This window comes from Choloepus didactylus, chromosome 4, assembly GCF_015220235.1.
Source record: "Choloepus didactylus isolate mChoDid1 chromosome 4, mChoDid1.pri, whole genome shotgun sequence".
In the NCBI taxonomy this organism is placed as follows: Eukaryota; Metazoa; Chordata; class Mammalia; order Pilosa; family Megalonychidae; genus Choloepus; species Choloepus didactylus.
The window spans coordinates 187,447,009-187,468,718 of NC_051310.1; the positions used below are offsets into that span (position 1 = coordinate 187,447,009).

At 43.8% G+C, this 21,710-nt stretch overlaps 1 pseudogene; it reads right to left on the minus strand.

The window, feature by feature from the left end:
* Positions 1 to 8,852: 8,852 nt before the first annotated feature.
* On the minus strand, positions 8,853 to 21,413 carry LOC119533039 (annotated as a pseudogene).
* Between the last annotated feature and the right edge of the window lie 297 nt (positions 21,414 to 21,710).

Below are 21,710 nucleotides of genomic sequence, written 5' to 3' on the forward strand. Positions count from 1 at the left end.
AACTCCTGACCCACCCTCAGCAGACTGCTTTATAGGACCGAGTGCTGGGAGCCCAATTCTGCAGCGCTGTGTGGGGTAGCCTCCGACTTCCGGGAGTTCTGGGGATGAAGGAGGTTGGGACCCAGAGAAGACAAGTTCCTGGGCTGAGGCAGCTGGGGGCATTAGTCAGGGTCACAGCTGCTGTGCCCAGTGACCCTGATGGGGCCCGCCTTCCTCCTGCACAGGGCTCTATGAACCGGTCAGCCGAGACTGGTGGTGGGAGGGCATTGTCAGGTGCCTGAGTCTGCCTCCTGGGTGCTTGAGTTCCGGTCTCCCTGTCCCAACGTTAGGTAACCAGAGTCCCCTAGGCATCCTTGGGTGTTACTGCTGGACAATGAGTCTTCTCTGCACCCACAACAGCTACTAGAAAATATTACTAAAAAGATACTGTTCACAAGTGCAACAGGAATTATAAACTATCTGGGAGCCAACCAAGAAAACTAATTAAAAATTTAATTTCATATAAATTAACAAAACAATCTGAATAAATAAAGCATATCCCATGCTTTGGATCAGATGTTTCAATATATAAAGACCTAATTATATTAAATAATAACCTGTAAATGCAATGTAATTCCAATAAAAATTCTAGTTGGATTTCTTGTTGAGGAACTTGATAAATAACTAAGTTAACTTTTTTTAAAATTAATTTTTATTGAGATATATTCACATACCATGCAGTCATACAAAGCATACATTCAATTGTTCACAGTACCATTATATAGTTGTGTAAGTTAACCTTAAAAAGGAAGAGTAAAGAGGGGAGACTTACCCAATCAAATACACTGTAAAGCCATGGCAATAACCACAGCTTGCTACTGGCTCAGTAACAGATAAATAGATTAGTGGAACAGAACAGAAAGCTCAGCAACAAACCCACGTACTGTATATATAGAAACAACATAAACACACAAGTTCTCAGTGGGTTAAACCACAATTAAAGTTTTGTTGAGATATTTTGCTACACTACTATACCTGTAACAAGCATACCTGAGGAATAACAAAACATGCACTTTCAGATCCCTGGGTGACTCAGAATGAACTCTGTAAGACTGGCTCTGTGGAGAGAACAGTACTTCATGTTCTATAGTTCTAACTTTCTGGAGCTGTCTCCTAAAGTCAGCATCAGCAACACATCCCTGTGGTGCAAGATGAAAAAAGCCAAGGCATCGAAAGCTGAAGCAGGTGCATGTGCAAAGCCACAGATCATTCTCTCCCTGCATGAAAATCACCGTGTACCCAATGAAAAGGGAAGCTTCCAGCTTCCACTTCCAGAAGAACTGGAGGGTGAGCTGAAAGAGATGGACTTAGGCTGAAACGAAAAGGCAGGGATCCCACAAAGAGCCTGTTCTGAACATCCAGCATCTTTTACCTCAACTAATCCTTGCAGATATTCAGGTCTCCTGAATTCCTAAAAGCAAAAAAAAAAAAAAAAAAAAAAAAAAAAAAAAAAAAAAATTAAGAAAAATGTGGCATAAAAATCAAATCTCGTAAAGTTTATTTTCACTCTCTTTACCTACTTATCACTCATTTAATAATTCTATAAAATAACATCTTTCCTCTCATTTTAGTCAGTATTAGTCTAGATTGTGCTGCAGTAACCAACAAGCCCTAAATCACAGTAGCTTATGTACTGATAATTGTTGAAGCAGAGTGAGGGGGACAGCAGGTTCAATATGCTATTCTCTCTGCTTTCATGTATGTTTTAGAATTTCCATAATAAAAATTTTTTAAATATCAGTGACTTACAACAGCAAACATTTGTTTCTGTTCATGCTGCACATCAATCATGGATCAGTAACCTCTTACTCCACTTTGTCCTCATTCAGTGACACAGGATAGCGAGCCTCTCTCACCTAAAGCATTGCTGGTTACCAAGGCAGAGGGAAAAAACTATGGTGGAGCCATGTGATGGTTCTCAAGGTTTTTGCCTGAATGTGACGCATGTCACTTCTGTTCACGTTCATTGGCAAAGCAAGTCATATGGCCACATCACACTTCAGTAGCTCAGGCAAGTACCATCCAACCATATGCTCAATAAAAAGTGAACTGGAAATATGTGGTGAAAGGCACTAGTGATTACCACAACCCTGAAGAGATGTGAATCTAGAAATTAGTTAAAAACAAAAGTTTTTAACTAAAAAAACTAGTTAAAAGTTTTTAACTAAAAGAAATTAGTTAAAAACATCTGATATACCATGGATGTTCTCAGTGGCTTTCACTCCAAAACGAAACAAAACAAAACACTCAACATTCTCACCTATGATAAAACATTCAAAATTATACCAAGATTGGGAGTTCCATAATGACATGGACAGTTTATTTATCTTTACCTTTCAAATCCATAGCACCCTATCTTGTCTTTACCAGGTGCTAAACTAAGAGCTGCTGAACTGAAAAGACACAGGAAGTAAGTAGTGCAAATTGCCAGCAGTCCATGAGAGAATACATTTCCCATCTTTGCTCTTATTTTTATCAAACTCTGTCTTTTGACATCCCCACACAGGGGATCCTCCCCACAGGAGAAGGGGACTGGCACTTGCCAGGAGGTCATTGAATTATGGAGGCTGTCCTAGGTGGCCAGGCTTTCTCTGTGGAGAGTCTAGAGACTGGACTCGCCAAATGTCAGGGCTCTGGGAGGGAGCCTTGGCATCATCAAGCCAAAAAGCATACATCTTGCAGGTGAGGAAACTAAACTCCAGAGAAAGTGACAGCTTCAAGAGTCCATGGCCTTCTAAGACCCTTTCTTTGTCTTAGTGTTCTCTAAAATGCTTGTGGCTGAACAGACTTTGGAACCTGGCTATCCTGGACCCCAGCCCAGTATTCTCTCTGTCTGCCATATTTGATCTTACCATGCTGAAAATTGCCACATGCTCAGCAAAACTAAAATGAAAAGAGAGAGAGAGAGAGGGAGGGAGGGAGAGAAAATAACTATTTAAATAGTGCAGGCAATTGTGCCTGCTATTCCACTTGATGAAGGGGGATATGAAATTGCTGTGCCCAATAACCCTCAGTTTCCGCATCCTTCTCCTTGTGTAAGCACTAGCAAGGCTTTGTAATGTTCTAGCACAACTCCTAGACACAGGCCAGCAGTTCACTGGGGGCCCCACTGAAGAGACAACGATCTGTTCCAACGCTGGAGGCAAAGCTAGATCTGTTGGTCTTGGTGAGAAATGGTGTCATTGTCTCCAACAACGCAACTTTTGAAGGGATTTTCAAGGGTAATTTTTACCATACTCACAGTCTTTAGGATCTAAGCCTGGGTGTGCTGTGCTCAGCTGTCATCATTGCCAGCACAGAGATCTGGCTGCCAAGAAAGGGCCCATTCAGAATGATGCCATGTGTTAAATTACTATTCGGTGAGCTCTTGCTGAAGCATCTTATGGGCAAGGGGGCATGGAGGAAATGATAACTTGAACAAACGTACACATCATTGGACTATAAAAATCATTAAGATATTGAGGAATTTAATGACCCAGCAAAGATGGAAAATACATCTAAATGCAGAGCTCAGTCATTAAAAACGCATTTGGCATGCCACATTTGCCTCCTATGAAAATGGAAAAAAAAAAAGGCAAATATTTAAAACAAGACTGCCACAGCTTCCCAAGAGGTTGGTTAGAAATACGAGCAACAATCTTCATTGGGCACCCAATGAGGCGATTGCTCTGAGGTGCTCTGATTGCCTTTCTATGGGTCGGTGATGTCACTATTTAAAGCTGCCGCCAATTCGCTGTTTCAGAGACCTCCAAACTGCACCAGATGCAGGAAGCATTTTCTGAGATAGACCCCCTCATAGGAGAAGATACTAGACAGAGTCTGACTTGGCAGAAGGATGAAGCAATATGGCAGCTGGAGAAATATATAAGGCAAGGAACACCAAGGTCAGAGACTCATAAAGGGAGACCAAATAGGTTGCATGAGTTGCATGTTCCTCCTTTCTCACAAGACCCTAATTACTCAATAATTATAATATATCCATAGGAGGCTTTGGTGGTTTTTGTTTTGTTTTGTTTCACAGAGAAAATAAAAGGTTCATGATGTATGGAGCAGATTCAACTTTTCTAAGATGTTTGACTTCATGAAAGTCCAACCATAAGAACTCTTATTGACTAACTACCAGGACAGTGAGAGGGCAAAAGCTGGAGCTGCTATTCATGAATCAGATGCCGTGAACCAAATATGTGATACTAAGCAAATAACATAACCTCCCAAGCTTCAATTTTCTCATTTGTAAAACAAAGGAACTAGCTCTATAAGCTGGATGTAGTTGATTGGCTCTCAGTGTCCACTCCAACCTCCTTCTGTGAACTTCCTTGTCTGGTAGAAACAAGAAAGCTAAAAACTACATTTCCCAGATTCCTTTGCAGCTAGAGTTCTAGTTATGAATTAGGTTGCCCCCATGAGATGCCCTGGTATGAGATTTGCAGGACAAAAGTGAAGCAGAGGCCATCTTCTTACTGCAGTTTCTGCTGGCAAGCCAGATAGTGTGTAAAGGTCATTGTAGAAGCTGGAATTAGAGGTCTAGTGTCTCAGAACTGGGCTGAGGGTCTTGAAGAACAGCAGCAGAGAGTTTCTGTGGCCTGGATTGTGGGCTACAGTGATGTGTTCTTGAATTGAGTAGTTCCAGTGAGACACCTTGATTCCTATTCTTCTAGCAATTCCCACAATTTTGTACCCACCTAGTATCCTTTACAAATCTGCTTAAAATACCTAAGATGTTGTGTCAGTTTGGATGAATTATGTCCCCCCAAACATCCTGTTCTTTGATGCAGTCTTGTGGGGGCAGATGTATTAGTGTTGATTGGGTTGGAATCCTTTGATTGAGTGTTTCCATGAAGATGTGACTCAATCAACCATGAGTGAAACGTTTGATTGGATTATTTCCATGGAGATATGGACACAGCCCATTCAGGGTGGGTCTTGATTTAATCACTTGAGAACTATAAAAGAGTTCAGAAACAGAAGAACCTCAGAGCAGTTGAGAGTGACATTTTGGAGACTGCCATTGAAAGCAGACTTTTGCTAATGCTTTGGAGATGCTAGCCCAGAGTTTGCTCCGGAGAAGCTAAGAGAGGACCAAATGCCCCAAGGGCAACATTTTGAAGAATGCACAGGAGCTGAGAGAGGAGCTGGAACAAAACCTAGGAAGAGCAGATGCCAGCTACATACCTTCCCAGTTAACAGAGGTTTTTTGGACCCCATTGGCCTTCCTCCCTTCCTATTGTTAATGCCTTAGCTTGGACACCTTTATGGCTTTAAGACTGTAACTTTGTAGCCAAATAAACCCCCTTTATAAAAGCCAACTCATTTCTGGTATTTTTGCACAATAGCAGCATTATCAAACCAGAACAGGTGGTTTCTTTTTCCTGCTCCAGAATCTGGCTAATACAGTATTTGTTACCAGAAGTGGGTTTGCCTTAACAGAATCTACAAAATTTGGCATGGGCTTAGAGGCAGGAAAATGGATAGAGAAGAAACATTTACTGCAGGTTGAAAAGTTGGTGACCCATTTTTATGCTATGGTAAAGCATTTAATGATACCTTGAAAGCTTGATCATGTTTTGGCAGAACCTGTAATTTACATGGGACTGGTTGAAAAAATTTGAAATATCAGGGTATGTGTGTTGGCCGATTCTTGCTGCTTCTAGAATAGCCCTTGAAGAGAAAGCTGCAAAAGCTGTGTAGCCACCATGGTAGTGTTTCTGGATAAAATGCAGGACACTCAGTTAAATTTGAATTTCAGGTAGAAAAATAATTTTTTTGTAAAAGGATATTCCAAATGTTACATTCATATAAAATACTATTCATTGCTTATCTGGAATTCAAATTTAACTGATTTCCTGTATTTTAGTTGCTAAATCTGACAACCCTACCAAGGACAGCTTACTTCCCAGTGATCACTTTGACACGGCCACAGAGTTGGTAATGGACATGGAAGAATCTTCTAGACGGTAAAGCCAAGAGTCACAAAAGGTAATGGATAAGGAAGTTTCTAGCAGATAAAGGTCTAACCAAAGAATTTATTTAACTTCCAGAGCAGGGAGTCTTTGAAATTCTTGCCAATAGGCTTTTATAACTACCATGTTTCCCATTCTATCCTTTTCCAAATGGAAATTTTAATTGTGGTTGTCCCATTTGTTTTGGTTTCTGGCTACCAAAACAAATACCATTCATTAGGGTTGCTTAAACAATGGGAATTTATTGGCTCACAGTTTTGAGGCTCGAAGTCTAAAATCAAGGAGTCATCAAGGTGGTGCTTTCTCCTAGAAGACTGTGGTGTCCTAGGGCTGGCTCTGGCAATCCTTGGTCCTTGGATTTTCTGTCACATGGCAATGCACATGGCAGTCTCACTTGGCTTCTTTCTCTTCCAGGTTCCACTGACTTTCAGCTGTTGGCTGCTCCTTCTGGCTTTTTTTCTGTCTGACTTTCACTCTGTTTATAAAGGACTCCAGAAATCCAGATTAAAGACCAACCTGATTCATCTCAGCCACACTTGAACTGAAGTAACATCTTGAAGAGATCTTATTTACACTGGGTCTATACCTTTGTAGGAATGGATGAAGACTAAGAACATGTTTTTTTTCTGGGGTGTATAGCTCCAAGGCACCACCATCTGCCCTCTGGATCCCCAAAGACATGTTGTTTCCACATGCAAAATACATTCATTCCATCACAACACCCCCAAAGCCTAAAGCCATTTCAGTAACAATGCTAAGTACAAATTCTCATCAAAATCAGTTATGTGTGTCATCTGTCCTGTGGCACAATTCCCCTCTGTCGGTAGACATGTGAAACCTAGAAATCAAGTTATCTGCTTCCAATATACAATGGCAGGACAGGCATAGGATAAACATTCCCATTCCAGAAGGGGGAATTTGGAAGGAAAACAGGGGTCACAGGTCCCAAACAATTCCAAAACCCAGTAAGGCAAACTCCATTGGAGTTCAAGCCCTGACAGTCATCTATGGTTGCTATTTTGTCCTCTGGGCCTGATGGAGCAGCAGCCTCACCCTTTCCAGGTACTTGTGCAGTGGCCATGCTTTCCCTGAACACTGGGGTGAGGGCCCCAACCTCTTCAAGCATTGGGGTGGCAGCACTCTCCCTGAACAATGGGTGCAACGCCCATGCTTTCCAAGCACTGGGGCAGATGGCCTGGGCCTTCCAACGTAGGGGTGATCCTGCCCTTTCTACACACATGGGTGGATTCTCTCTCTTGGCCCAAGAAGATATCTTCCATCCAGACCTTAGTTCCAGTTGTTCTGCTCTTGAAGTCATTCTTCCTTCAATTCATCCCTTTTCTGTTCCTTTCTGTCCAGGCTGGCAGGGGTTCCACCCATTCAAATTTCACAAAAACCTTGGTGGTTTTGTGTGCAGTTCACAGGGGGTCCCAACCATCAGACAATAGAACTGTCAGCAGATCGTTCCTGCACAACTGCATTTCCAATCCTGACTTCCCTTGAAATGGCTGACTGTTTCCATGTTCAGTTAAACCCTCAAAGGGAACCCTATTTCTGGGGACTCGCTTTCTGGAAGCTCAGGGAGGTCCTGATAAAGTCACTTCTGGCCCTAGTCTCAGAGCACATTATCTAGATAGGCTCAGAATGTTCCAAACATTCAATTTCTGGTTTCCTTGGTGCTTAGAAGTTCATTTCTAAGCTTATCCCCTTCCTAGCTCTTTTTTTTTTTTTTTTTTTTAGAAATAAAAGATTTTTATGTTCTACAGAGACTTCTGAAAAGAGATCTAATTGAGAAAATACACAAAGTATTTAAGAGTGACATCTCCAGGAAGCACCTAAGAACGCTTGTTGGAGGCATCCAACCCTCTGCTTCAAGGCTGGGGGCAGACACAGTTAGCATATGGAACATCAGTAAAAACATGCAAAAGAGCGAAGGAAAAGAAAAATGTTGCATTCTTCCCAAGTGGAGGGAGATGAAAATTCTGAACAGAGTTTGGAAGGGTTTACAAGTACCACGTGATTCTCTCTCCACCCCACCCCCCTACCCCCCAATTTTCTCTTTTAAAACAGCCCTAAATCTTGAGAAAACAATGAACACTACCTGATTCAACTGAACTTGCAGTTCATTTCTATTCAGGGCTCAGCCCTCCGGGTGGCCAGTGGGCAGGACCCAGGAGACCCTCCCCTGCCCCATTCCTCAGGAGGACCCTGCTTGTGCTCCTGGGGTGAGTGTGGGGGCAGAGCTGGGGGCCCTGGCTCCTGGCTCCTTTCATTCCACTAAGACAATGATTGTGCTTGACAAACTCATCCCACTCCCCAAACTCTGGGTTCCTGCCTGCAGGCTGATGGCACTGACAGGAGTCCTGGGATACACCAGGGATAGACATTTTCCCTTCTGCTTTGGGGAGACCATCTCTAAACACATGCTTCCCCACCCTAAGCCTAAGCCCCAGGCCTAGGGATTAGGACATGGGAGGAACATCACCTGGGCAGGTATTCCTAAACCCCACATCCTCCCCTGCCCTGCCCTGTCCCCTCGCCCAGTTCCTCACATGCTCAGCTCCTCTGCCCAGTCTTCCCTGCTGGGCTGCCAGTGCAGCTGTGGGCCGAGGCCTCACAGACCAGACTTAAAGATGGTGGATCCCTGAAATCATCCTAGGTGCACCTCCCCTCTACAACACCCAAGGTCAGCAGAGGTGGGGCCTGGGTGCCACACTAGGGTACAGGGCAGGGGGAGGGACGGTGAGAGACGTCACATCTTTGCAGTGTCCGAGGTACAATCTAAGCAAGGGGTAGGAAGAGGGACAGAGAGAAGGAAAAGGAAGAGGGTGGGAAGCCTGAGCGGGGAGAGCCTTACCCCACCCCGCAGATGAGCATCCGCACCACGAAGGTGTTCTCTAAGTAGTGGATGGCATCACAGCTCTGGGCCCCAGGCTTCTTGATCTGCCTCCAGGTGGCCCAGCACTGCAGCCTGCAAGTGTCCTTCCCGGTGTACAGGTGGTAGAGGAAGGAGCTGAGCAACTCCTTGTTGCTGATGTGCTTGAGACCACCACTTCCTCCCGGATGATGTACATCTGTGAGAGGTAGGCCCCCTCTACATGATCATGAGGAGCTCTCAGAAGTTGCGAAGGAGCAGCACAATGGTGATGTTGAGCTCAATAATGTAACACTTGTCCAGAGAGATGTCATGGTTGGCGGTCAGACCCTGCTGGAAGTCATGGATTCCCATCTCCAAACTGGGGCAGGGGCACGTTGATGGGCTTACAGTTCTCCTTGAGGTAGATCTTCATGCCCGCCTGCAGCTCCATCCCTGTGTTGGGCCTAGGAGAACAAGAGGTCCTCATAGAGGATGCCACAGTAGAAGAAATTATTTTGGGCCAGCTGGTCGAGGAAGAAGTATGTGTAAATGTAGATGGAAGAGAAGACCAGGCCCATAAATATCAACCTGATACCCAATGACAGGTAGCAACATCCAGTTCACGGGGTCCCCCCAGGCTGCCCTGCTGCTCGCACCCTCCGCCTTTGCAACCTCTATCTGTGCAACTGAAGCCACCAGCTCCATGCCCTTTCCTATCTCTTTTCACTATAAGCTGCAAGGAGAAACTGGGCTGCAACTTCTACCTTTAGCTTGGAAATCTCCTGAGCTAAATATCCAAGTTCATCACTTTTAACTTTTGCCTTCCACCCAACTTCAGAACTCAGTTTCACCAAGTTCTCTGCCACTTTAAAACAATAATCTCCTCTGTCCAGTTTTCAATAACACAGTCATCATTTCCTTCTAAGGCCTCATCGGAAGTAACTTTTACATCCATATTTCTACCAACAGTCTCCTCAAAGCAATTTAGGCTTTTTCTATCAAGCACCTCACAATTCTCCCAGTTTCTACCCATTACCCAATTCCAAAGCTGTTTCCCCATTTTCAGGTATTTGCAAGAGCAGCACCCCAATTTCTGGTACCAAAAAGTGTTTTTGTTTCCTCACTGCTAAATCAAATACCATGCAATGGATTTGCTAAAACAACGAGAATTTATTGGCTCACAGTTTTGAGGCTAGAAGTCCAAGATCAAGGTGTCATCATGGCAATGCTTTCTCCCAGAAGACTGTGGCATTCTGGGGCTGGCTGCCCTGCCATCCTCGGTCTCTGGCTTTTCTGTCTGGTGGCAATGCATATGGCAGCCTCTCCTGGCTTCTTGGTTCTGTTGACTTTGCTCAGAATGAAAGACAGACAAATTCAAACTACCTGAAGATACCCATTTCTCACCTATTATATTAACAAAAATCTAAAACTCTGTAAATGCTATTGTTGTTGCTGGTAGGAATGTGAAATGGTATAACCCCACATAGAGGCGAATATCTCGCAAAATTATATATCCAATTACCCTTTGACCTGTGTGCTGGTTGTATATATTATGTCCCTCAGAAAAAGCCATATTCTTTAATGCAATCTTGTGGGGGCAGATGTATCAGTGTTGAGTATATTGTAATTCTTTGAGTGTTTCCATGGAGATGTGACCCACCCAACTGTGGGTGATAACTCTGACTGGATAATTTCCATGGAGGTGTGGCTCTGCCCATTCAGCATGGGCCTTGATTAGTTTACTGGAGCACTATATAAGCTCAGACAGAAGAAGTGAGCTTGCTACAGCCAAGAGGGACACTTTGATGACCACACAGGAGTTGAGAGAGGAGCTGCAGATTGAAAGCAGGCTCTTGCTCTGGAGAAGCTAAGAGAGGACAAATGCCCCAAGAGCAACTGAGAGTGACATTTTAAAGAGGAGCTGTGGATGAGAGAGGAACATCCTGGGAGAAAGCCATTTTGAAACCAGAACTTGGAGCAGATGCCGGCCACATACCTTCCCAGCTAACAGAGGTTTTCTGTATGCCATTGGCCATCTTCCAGTGAAGGTACCCGACTGCTGATGCATTACCTTGGACACTTTATGGCCTTAAGACTGTAGCTGAGTAACCAAATAATCCCTCTTTTTAAAGGCCAATCCATTTCTGGTGTTTTGCAATCTGGCAGCATTGGCAAACTGGAACAACCCAGCAATCCCAATTCTAGGAATGTTTCCCAAAGTTATGCTGGCAAAAAATATGAAGAACATGCACAAGGATGTTCATTGCCGCACTGTTGCAGTAGCAAAAAACTGGCAACAACCCAAATGCCCATCCACAGGGGACTGGTTGAATAAACAGTTCTATATATACGCCCACAATGGAATGCTACACAGCTCTATAAGGGAATAAAAAAAAAATCTCCACACATTGATATGGAGTAATAAGATATATAGTTAAGTAAAAAAGGCAAAGTGGAAAAAAGGATATATAGTATACTACCATTTAGAAAAGAAGGGTAGTGACATATGTATATTTAAAAGAAATCTTGGAAGGATTAAAAAAATAGTCCTAAAGATCATCTTTAATAGTAAAAATAGTATGATTAAGATGACAGGTCCCAAACTCCAGCAGTGAAACTAGAAACCAAGGGACACCTGTGCTGGGTTCTATCTCTCCTAGCCAGCCAGATCAGAATGAGAACGAGGAGAAAACAAGTAACTGGGGAAGGTGGTTGTGATGGTTAGGTTGGTGTGTCAACTTGGCCAGGTAATGGTGCTCAGTTGTTTCATCAAGCAAGCACTGGCCTAATTGTTACAGTGAGGATATTTCATGGACTTAAATCATCAGTAAGTTGATTGCATCTATGGCTGATGACATCTACAATCAACTGAGGAGATTGCCTTCAGCAATGAGAGACATGTCAGCCAATCAGTAGAAGGCTTTAAAAGGAGAAGTGATGATTTCAGCAGTCAGCAAAGCGAATTTCCATCCAGCCAGATTCTCCTAGGGTATTCATCAAAATCCTTCATCAGAGTTCCCAGCTTGCCACCTGCCCTATGGAATTTGGATCTGGGCATCTTCACAGTTGCATGAGACAATTTTATAAAATCTCATAATATTTACAGATTTCTCCTGTCAGTTCCATTTCACCAGAGATCCCTGACTAATACAGTGGTGAAAGGAAATTAGCCTTTACTGAGTGTCTACTGTTTATGTCTACCACCTGGGCCAGGTGCTTTAAATACATTTTCTTCTTTACTCTTTTATAGCTTTGCTTTGAGGTAGGTATTTTTATGATCCCCATTTTATAGATAAGGAAAGTAGAGCACAGAGAAGTTAAGCAATGTGATCAAATTCATAAAGCAAATAAATGACCAGAAACAGGGCTTTTCCTCCAGGACATTTGAACCCCAGCTACAGCATCACTCTCTTGCTGGGTCCCCAGACTGAGCCTCTGGGCAGGTGGCACAAGGGAGGTACTGTCTCATCTGTCTTCTTCCTTTACCTACACATGGACTGGAGCTCCAGGCCTGAGCACAGGGATGGGCCCCCAGCCTGGCCAGCCATCTCCCAGCTTCTCAGCTTCTCTCTGGGAGTAGGGTGGGGGGAACCTCTAAGCCTTTGGTTTTCAATTTGGTTGCATATTAGAATCACCCGAGGAACTTTAAAAAATACCAATGCCCAGCTTCCACCTCCAGAAATTCTAATCATAGGTGTGGGATGCAGGCTGGGCTTGGGAGTTTTAGAAGCTCCCCTAGATGATCCTAATGTGCCCACATTTGGGTTGCTGCCAGCCTTTTGCTATTACAACAGCTCTTGCTGTTCCCAAGTGTAATCTACAGCCCAGTAGCATTGGTATCACCTGGGAGCTTGTTAGAAATGCAAAATCTCTTGCCCTAGCCCAGATGTACTGAATCAGAAACTGGGGGAGAAGATAGGGAAGAGAAGGGACTTAGCAATCTGTGTTGTAAAAGCCCTCCAGAATATTCTGATATACCCTAAAGATCGAGAATCCCTGATCTAAGCAAAAATCCAGAGACCATCATGTGCCATGGTTTGCTTTGTAAACTACTGCATAAATACTATGTTTATTATTTAAAAAATAAATTTGATGGCTCCAGGGAATGAGATGGTCCAGATCTTTCCTTCAAGAACAAAACCTTGAGGCATGTACCAAAGTGTTAAATATGATTTGGAAACAATTGGAACTCACCGTGGCCTTCTGCGAAGGGGAGCAGCCATAATCAAAATATAAGTATGCCACTCAGCAACTATGTTCCAAAAGCTGCCAAGGGAAGCATGGACAGCTCAGGGGAGAATATGGTCCTCAAGGACAGATGGGTGAACAGCTGAGGGTGACTCAGCAGACTGGCCACCCCACTTGCAAGGCTTCTCAACATGGATGATGTATTCATTACCTAAGGCTGCCATAACAAATTACCACAAACTGGGTGGTTTAAGAGAACAGAAATTTATTCTCTCACAATTCTGGAGAAGTCCAAAATCAAGGTGTCAGCAGGGTTGGTTCCTTCTGCAGCTCTGAGGGAGAATCCATTCTATGCATCCCTCTTAGCTTCCAGTGGCTGCCAGCAATCCTTGGCGTTCCTTGGCTTATAGACGCATCACTCCGCTCTCCACCTCAGCTTCATTTGGCCTTCTGCTTTGTGGCATAACTCTCTCTCTCCTTTGTCTTATAAGACCACCAGTCATTGGATTTAGGACCCATCCTGAGTCCAGGATGATCTCATCTTGAGATCCTTAACTTAATTACATTTGCGAAGTCCCTATTTCCAAATGTGATCACAGTCACAGACACCAGAGGTTAGGACTTACTTAGACATATCTTTCTGGGAGACACAATTGAACCACCTATGGTGGGAAACAAATTTCATTTTCTTATAGCTGCTCTCCCTATTGCTAACTCTGAGAAGAATTATTTCACCCACAGCTTTGAGGTAACTCCATTTGCCCTCAGAGCAAATAGGGTTGGGCCTGCACTACTACTAATTACTATTGTCACAGAGTTCTACATTTTACAAAGTGCTTTCATGTGCGCTCATTTAGGCTTAGCCATAAAGCTGTGGTATCGCTGGGCTGTTGCATAAAGGAGGAAACTGAGGCTCAGTGACTTGCTCAGTCATGGAGCTATCAAGTGGTAGAGCCCAAGATGAACCCAGTCCTCCACTCTAAACCTCCTGCTCCTTCTGTTGGGATCATCTACTATCAGGAATCGTGACTTAATCCTTCTGTTTTGAAGGAAGGAGGAGAGGGCCTGTGGTCTAATCAAGATACAGTATTGTGTCAGTTTATCACCAGTGGCTCATGGAGAATGGTCAAACACCTTGGCCTCTGGTAGGAACTCAGTAAACATGAGTAGAATGATAGTTTTGTTTCTGCCTCAAGTGCAGCAGGAAATCTATTTGGTATAAGTTGGGGATTGAATCAATTCCTCCACAAAAAGCATGTTCAGTTTCCAACCCCTGGCCCATGTGTGTGAATCCACTTGTAAACAGGAACTTTGAAGGTGTTATTAGTTAAGGTGTGGCCCAAACTGATCAGGTTGGGCTTTAATCCAGATTATTGGAGTCCTTTATAAGCAGAGTAAAAGTCAGATGGAGGGAGAAGTCATGGGGAACAGCCAGAAATTGGAAGTTAACAGAACCCGGAAGAGAAAGGAGAAAACGCGGCCATGTGCATTACCATGTGATGGAAAAGTCAAAGTTCGAGGATTGCTGGCAGACAGCTCCAGAACACCACAGTCTTCTGGGAAAAACCATCGCCTTACTGACCCCTCGATTTTGGACTTCTGCTAGCCTCAAAACCATGAGTCAATAAATTCCCATTGTTTAAGCCAACCCACTGTATGGTATTTGTTTTAGCAGCCAGGAAACTAAAACAATATACAAAGTCGAACAAAACATACATCTAGTCCCAAGGACTTAACAATGCAGGGGACACACAGACACTCTTTGATGTCCAACAGAAGCAGAAGCAGTGAGTTCTGATACCAGTCTCCATGTTCTCTTCCCTCAAAAATTGATAAAAACCTGTAACTGGAGCAGCCAGGAGACTGATGTCTCTGCTGTCACCTTCAGATGGGTGTCTAATTTTCTATAACTTCCTGGTGGCCAGTGATGCAACATCGGCTTCACCTTTAGGGTCTTCATTACTGGACCCAAGGTCTTTGCTTGTCCACCTCAGCAATGGCTGCTGATGCCCTTGCTCCACATCTTTCCCACCTATCCTCCCCAGCCTTGAGGTCTTGCTGGCTGCTGCCTCTTCTATTTATGCAGAGAAGCTGAGAAAGAGTTTAAAGCCTCTTTGGTGAGAAAACCTACTTGTACTTGAAATCCAACTGCAAAGATGTTTGTGCAGCACCATCATTTAGTGACAAGTGGATGTGGCATCATACTACCACTCCCCCTCTTCCCAAGCAAGAGCTCAGGGCTCCTGTTTAATCTTTTCTTCATGGCCCCTAGGAATTCAGAGACACATGCCTCCACAACCCCAACCTCTCTGCAACCGCTCTGGCACACCAGCCCTTGTGTTTCAGCCACCAACATGACCAGCCCACCCTGACTTCAAACTCCAAATTTCCAAACACAACCCCAAATTTCCCTTCTGAATAGTTCCCCATCCTGACTTTTCCCATCTGGCCAATGGCACCTCCCAGAAAACAGATATCATTATTCCCTTCCCTCCTCTCATCTTTCTTTCCTCTGTTCTCTATAGGCAATCTCTTTCCAAGAGGCTAAGGGTGGGCTACAGAGATGGAGAGATGGGGAAGGGAACAAACAGGTTTTGAGGTCTCACCACAGTGTCAGACTGGGAGATGTGTGCTAACTCACCAATCCTCTTGATAATCCACAGAAGTGGGTATAGCACAACTGCCCTATTTTCACAGGTGGGAAATGGAAGCTCAGCACAATTAGGGATCTTGAGCAGCTGTGAGGTAGAGGTTGGAATCCAGCCCATGCTCTTTGCACTGCACTATAATATTCAGTCTGATTTATTCTTCCTTCGGTGACCCTCAGATTTGCTGCTTCTCTTCTGTTTTTGCTAACACCACCCTACTCCAGGCCTTTATCATCTCATTCCTGAACTGCTGTAACAGTTCCCTAGCTATTCTCTGTATCTACTCTTTTTCTGCTCTGATTTATCCTGCATCTAGCTGCTTTATTTTTCTTTTATGTCCCCTGCAGAGCCTTCCCAGGGTGGGGCCTGGCAAAGACACTCAGCACATTTTGTTAATAGAATGGACATCTAGTTCTGGGCCTGGCTCAGCAGGAAATTTATTTTCTAACATCTAAATATAATTTCAGATTAGGTTAGGTGTCACCTGCTGGTCTGTGCCTTTTGAGAATGGAAAGTAATAAAATCATACCAGATACAGATGAGGTTAATAAGATGGTTGACTTTTTTTTTTTTTTTTAACCATCCCTGATAATGAAGGATGAGAATAGAACTTACACAGGCTAATCTACAATGCTTGCCATGGCTGATAGCTTTAATCTTCTCCCCTGCAGCTGGGAATTGAATCGTGTCCCCCACAAAAGGCATGTTCAGGTCCCGCCCTAGTCCTGTGTGTGGGAACCCATGTGTAAATAGGACCTTTGAAGATGTTGTTAGCTCAGGTGGGCCCAAACAGAATCATGGCGGGCTTAATCCAATATGACTGAAGTCCTTATAAGCAAAAGAAATTGGACTTGGAGAGTAAGCCTTGGGAAGCAGTCAGAAGCTGGAAGTCAACCGAATCTGGAAGAGAAAGGAAAAGGCTACAGCAAAGATTGCCAGCAGCCAGCAGATACAGACCCTGGGAAGAAGTAAGCCTGCCAGCCTCTGAAACCAGGTGCCAATAAATTCCTGTTGTTAAGCCAACCCATCGTACGGTATTTGTTTTAGCAGCTAGGAAACTAAGACACCTGCCAAGTCTGAAGTACCCCTGATCTGGGGAGTTATTTCCTGCACACAAAACCCTCCAAGCATAGGTGGGAGTTTGCAGAAACCACAAGTCAAAGGATTGCTGAATTCTTGGGCAACTTGGATGAAGAATGTCTTCCAAGCCTACTCTGATCCAGGAATGCCCACCTTGAGGTGTACATTTCAGAGGGAAAGGTGCATTTTATACAGATAAGGTCTATATGCTTATCTGATGTAATCAGGGAAGTGTACGTGTTTCTATCATAGATGTTAACCTTTACCAACCTGGGTTTAGATCCGAACAGTATTGTATTGGGAAGTCCCAGAGAAATATGACAATATCATGCACAAGTGACCATTTGCCAGTTAGCAGGCAAGATCATTACATCTGATTCTATTCTTCATGACCCATGAGAGTGGGGGGTCATTGCCAGGGATCCACTAGGCTCCCACCCTCTCTCCCTCTAAGCAATTCAAAATATTTTGACAAATGCCCCCATTCTGTTTAATGTATTCATCAACATCTGACTTAACCGTCACGACACAGCAAAACTGTATTTAAAATCTAATCAGATAACAGGAGGGCTAGACTCAGCATTTAAAACTCCTTCTCACCAAGGGCAAGTTGCTACAACCTCTTTGGAGGATAATTTGTCAATATCAATTAAAGTTTAAAATACAAATATCCTTTGACCTAACAGTTCCTATTCTAGTTTCTTTCTCCCATGTATAATAACAATGAAAACAATTACAGAAGTTACCAAAAACAAAAATACACACTCTCCCAGGTGTGTGTAAATATTTATTTCGGCATTATTTGTTATAAGACTGGATGCAATTGAAATATTCTTTAATAGATGATGGTTAAATAAATTCTGATACAGCCAAACAATGGAATTCTATGAAGTCATGAGAAAGAATGAGGTAAATATTTATGTGATGATATTAGTGTGTAGTATACTTCCTTTTTCATAAAAAGGATATTGAAGCATTCACTCACTCACTTCTTCAAACTAAATTTCGGGTAAATGCCTCTTCTCCATGTATTTGCTATTGAGTTTATTGCTGCTCTCTGAAGACTCATCACATAATTTAATTTGTTCTGAGACTCTATGGTGCCATCATCTTTGAATCAGAAAGAAGAGAGAGGGGAATTAAAAAACTAGGTGCTAGATTTACTACTGTTGAATCCTTCATTATCCTCTTCACTGAAATATGCTGCTTCCTTAGAGCTGGTTTGGGTGGATTCTTGAGGGCTGAAGAAATAGTATCTTTAAAAAAAAAATTGTAATACTGAGCCTGGTGCTGGCTCCTTATCCCGTTTGTGGGCTAATGAGCAGAGCTAGGTCCTGATTTTTATCCAGCAGCATAAAGGGGTGACTTTATAAGCTAAAGGATCCCGCCCATGCTTCAGGGGAATTTCCAGAGCAACAGCAGGATGGGGGCAGCCAGACTAGGACATTAGGGTCCCATGAGGATTCAGCTCCATGTACTCAGTCCTGGGATAGTCATGTGATGAAAAGCACCTGTTCACGAGGAAGGTCTAAATGGTCCCTAGTCACATTCAGTTCTGTACCTTGACTCTCCGAAGGTGGTAGGGGATAGTGGCTAAAAGCATGGGCTCTGGAGCCAGACTCTGGGATTTGGTCCTGATGCAGCCATTTATTAGCTATTTGACCTTGGATATGTTAGTTTCTGGTCTTGGTTTTCTCGCCTGTAAAATGGGTATAATTCTAGCACCTATCTCCTACAGTTGCTATGGACATTTAATGAGTAAATACAGGTAAAACCCTAGAACAGAACCAAAGCTAGTCATTACCACATACTGAAAGCAAATCTATTTCAGAAAAACATACTTCTGCACAAGTCTTAAAAGCTTCAAAACCTCCTGTCTCTCCCTTCACCAAGCTGCCTGAGGCCGTGAATCAAAATAACAGATACGATCTTTATCTCTTAAATTCTACCGAGCAGTTTTTCCTAAGCAATATTGGCTACTGGAATGCAGATTAATTTAAACAAAATCTCAAAATCATTTCTCAATCCCACAGTCATTAATTTCAAACCTGGACTTGCCTTTGTAGGTAACTATTAGTTTTTCTCTCAGGAGTTGAGACTGTAGCACTTTCACTCATCTATAAAATGTTCCGCTGCCCACCTCAGTAACAGTAGTGGAGGTGGTGTGTAAAAACGGAGTGCTTGCATTGGTGTGTTAGGAGCCCCCTTCCCCACCTGCTGCTGCAGAAACAAGATACCATCTCACTGGAATTTCTAGGTGTTCTGGTTTGCTAATGCTGCTGTTATGCAAAATACCAGAAATGGATTGGCTTTTATAAAGGAAGCTTATTTGGTTACAAATTTACAGTTCAAAGGCCGTGGAAATGTCCAAATTAAGGCATCAACATGAGTATACCTTCACTGAAGAATGGCTGATAGCATCTAGAAAACCTCTGTTAGCTGGGAAGGCATGAGATGTCATCCGCTGAGTCTTTGCTCCCGGGTTTTGGTTTCAAAATGGCTTTCTTCAAAATATCTCAGGGTTTCTCTCAGCTTAGCATCTCCAAATATCCTTCTGTCTGCATCTCCAAGAATCTGTAAGCATTAGCAAGCCTCTCTTGGGTGTTTTTTCCTCTGGGCTAGCGTCATCTAAAAGCGTCAGCAAACAACTGTCAGCTTCCAAGTATCTAATATCTGCGTGTCCTGGCTTAGCATATCCCGGGACTTTTTCATCTCTCTGTTCTCTGTGTGAGCTCCCTTTAAAGGACTCCAGTAAACTAATCAAGACCTACCCTGAATGGGTGGGGTCAAATCTCCATGGAAACATTCAATCAAGAGGTCACACCCTAATCAAAAAGATTAATCAGTCTGCCCCAACAAGATTGCATTAAAGAATATGCCTTTTGGAAGACATAATATATCCAAACTGGCACATTAGGCTAAAAGCATGGTGGTTTCCCTACGGTGTAGACAGGATATGGAATTCCAGAAAAGCCAAGGGATCCTGAGCAAGCACTTACCTCACTTTCATAATCTATAAAACAAATGAATGGAGTGATTTATTTGGTTCTTTCCAGCCCTAAAGACTCTCAGTACATATGAACACTGTCTCAGGAAACTCTATTCTCTTTTTTTACTACACTGAAGCACTTCCCCCTGACCCCAATCCTGCCACCCCTGACGTGATAATAACAGCTCCCATTCATTGAATAAGTGCCAAGCATTTTCTACACATTGTTGCACTTAATCCTCACAAAAAAACTTTTGAGGTAACTAAAATTTTCAGATGCCCAAAGAGGCCAAGGTGAGGCCAAAGAGGGAGACTAATTTCATCTTTGTGAAAGAGAAAGACTGGACTTCCAAGGTCCCTTCCAATCTCTATGATTCTGTAAATCTAGATCTATTCTACCCTCAAGCCTCCCAAGTCAGTCACTTGCAGGATGTGTGTGTGGGGGGTGGGGGGGAAGGTGAGGGAGTGGATCCTGGAACTGTGGAATTCCTATGGGACTCTTCCTGACACACAAGGTGTGACATGGCAGATCTTTGAGTTTGTATTGCTGTAGCCATCCTGGTTTTATGAAGCAACACCCAAGCAGTCCTCCTAGAGCCCTTGAGAGTCTCCAGGGCAAGCAGAGATTCTGTACACCTGATTCCGTAGCTCTTCCCTTCCTCTCAAAACTACAGTTTCTCTCAGGAGAGAAATTCAGCAAGTTCCCCCCTTGTGGGTTTTCAGCTTGAGTCAGGCCACTGGGCAAGGCGGACCCAGAGTACAGAGTGATGTGACCTCACTTTCTGTGTCTAGTTTCAAAACTCATATTTAAGTCCCTGATTCCACCGCAGCTGCACATTTTCTGGGCCTTTATCTTCCATCCTGCCTTGAGCATTTCAGTCTGCCAAGCCAGTCCCTCTCTCTCTCTTACACACACACACACACACACACACACACACAACACACACATACTCATATTCTCATTCATTCTCTCTCTTGAAGATACTTCATAGTTCAGGATAAAAACATCAAAATTAAGGCTGCTGCCTGCAACAATAAACTACACAAGAGAAGTGAAAGCCCAATTTCTTAAAACCTCAGTCATTAAGGAATGTCTTTGGAACCATCTGGAACCATCCTCCTCTTTTACGGGGCTGAGGGCTGCAATAAATAGAACTCATCAGAGCCTCAGACACACTTAGAATAAGAAACGCACACATTTATTATGAGCAGCTGCTTTCGTGTGAGTTCCTGGAGGGATATGGGAGAAGGCTGGCATTCATTCACTGTCCTGGTAAAGGCTGATGCCAAGAGAGCCAAAAGGATCAAGTTCCCAGAGCTGTGGGCAGCCCCCTCCAGCCGTGACCACCCAGGCTGCACCAGCCTCCCAGAGGCGCTCGGGGCCTCCTCTCATGTCAGGCGGGTCTGAGAGGGAGGATCAGTGGGAGGGCTTACTGAGCAGCTCCCCAACTGCCAACCAGACCAAGATCTGCCAAGGGGCCTGGTGTGGGAGAGGGGCAGGCCCGACCCAGGCACCCTGCAGCCTCCTCGTTCACTCCTGGGGATAAGGACCCCAAGGCCTCACCAGGAGGCTGCCTCCTCACAGGCAGGAAGCGCTCAGTCCTCAGCACTCGCAACAAGGAAAATCCTGCCCTCTGCGATCCTTGGGACATCACTTTACTTCCTGTGGAGGATTCACCAGGGTATGTATGTCCTTAGCTGTGGCCTTAAGCCATGACATCTGCAAGACAGGCACCACACATCTGCTTCAGTGAAGCTTAAATATAACGATGCACATGGAAACCGAGGGGTGCTGTGTAGCTGCTTTTCCTGCCTTTTTTTTGGAGAGAGGAGACACTCAGAATATGAAAGGTGGGACTAAAAAATTCACCCCGTTGCCCTTTTGCTACCAAATCTGACTCTTTCAAGTAGGCTGGTTATGCTGATCTCCTTGGAAGGTGAATGCAGCC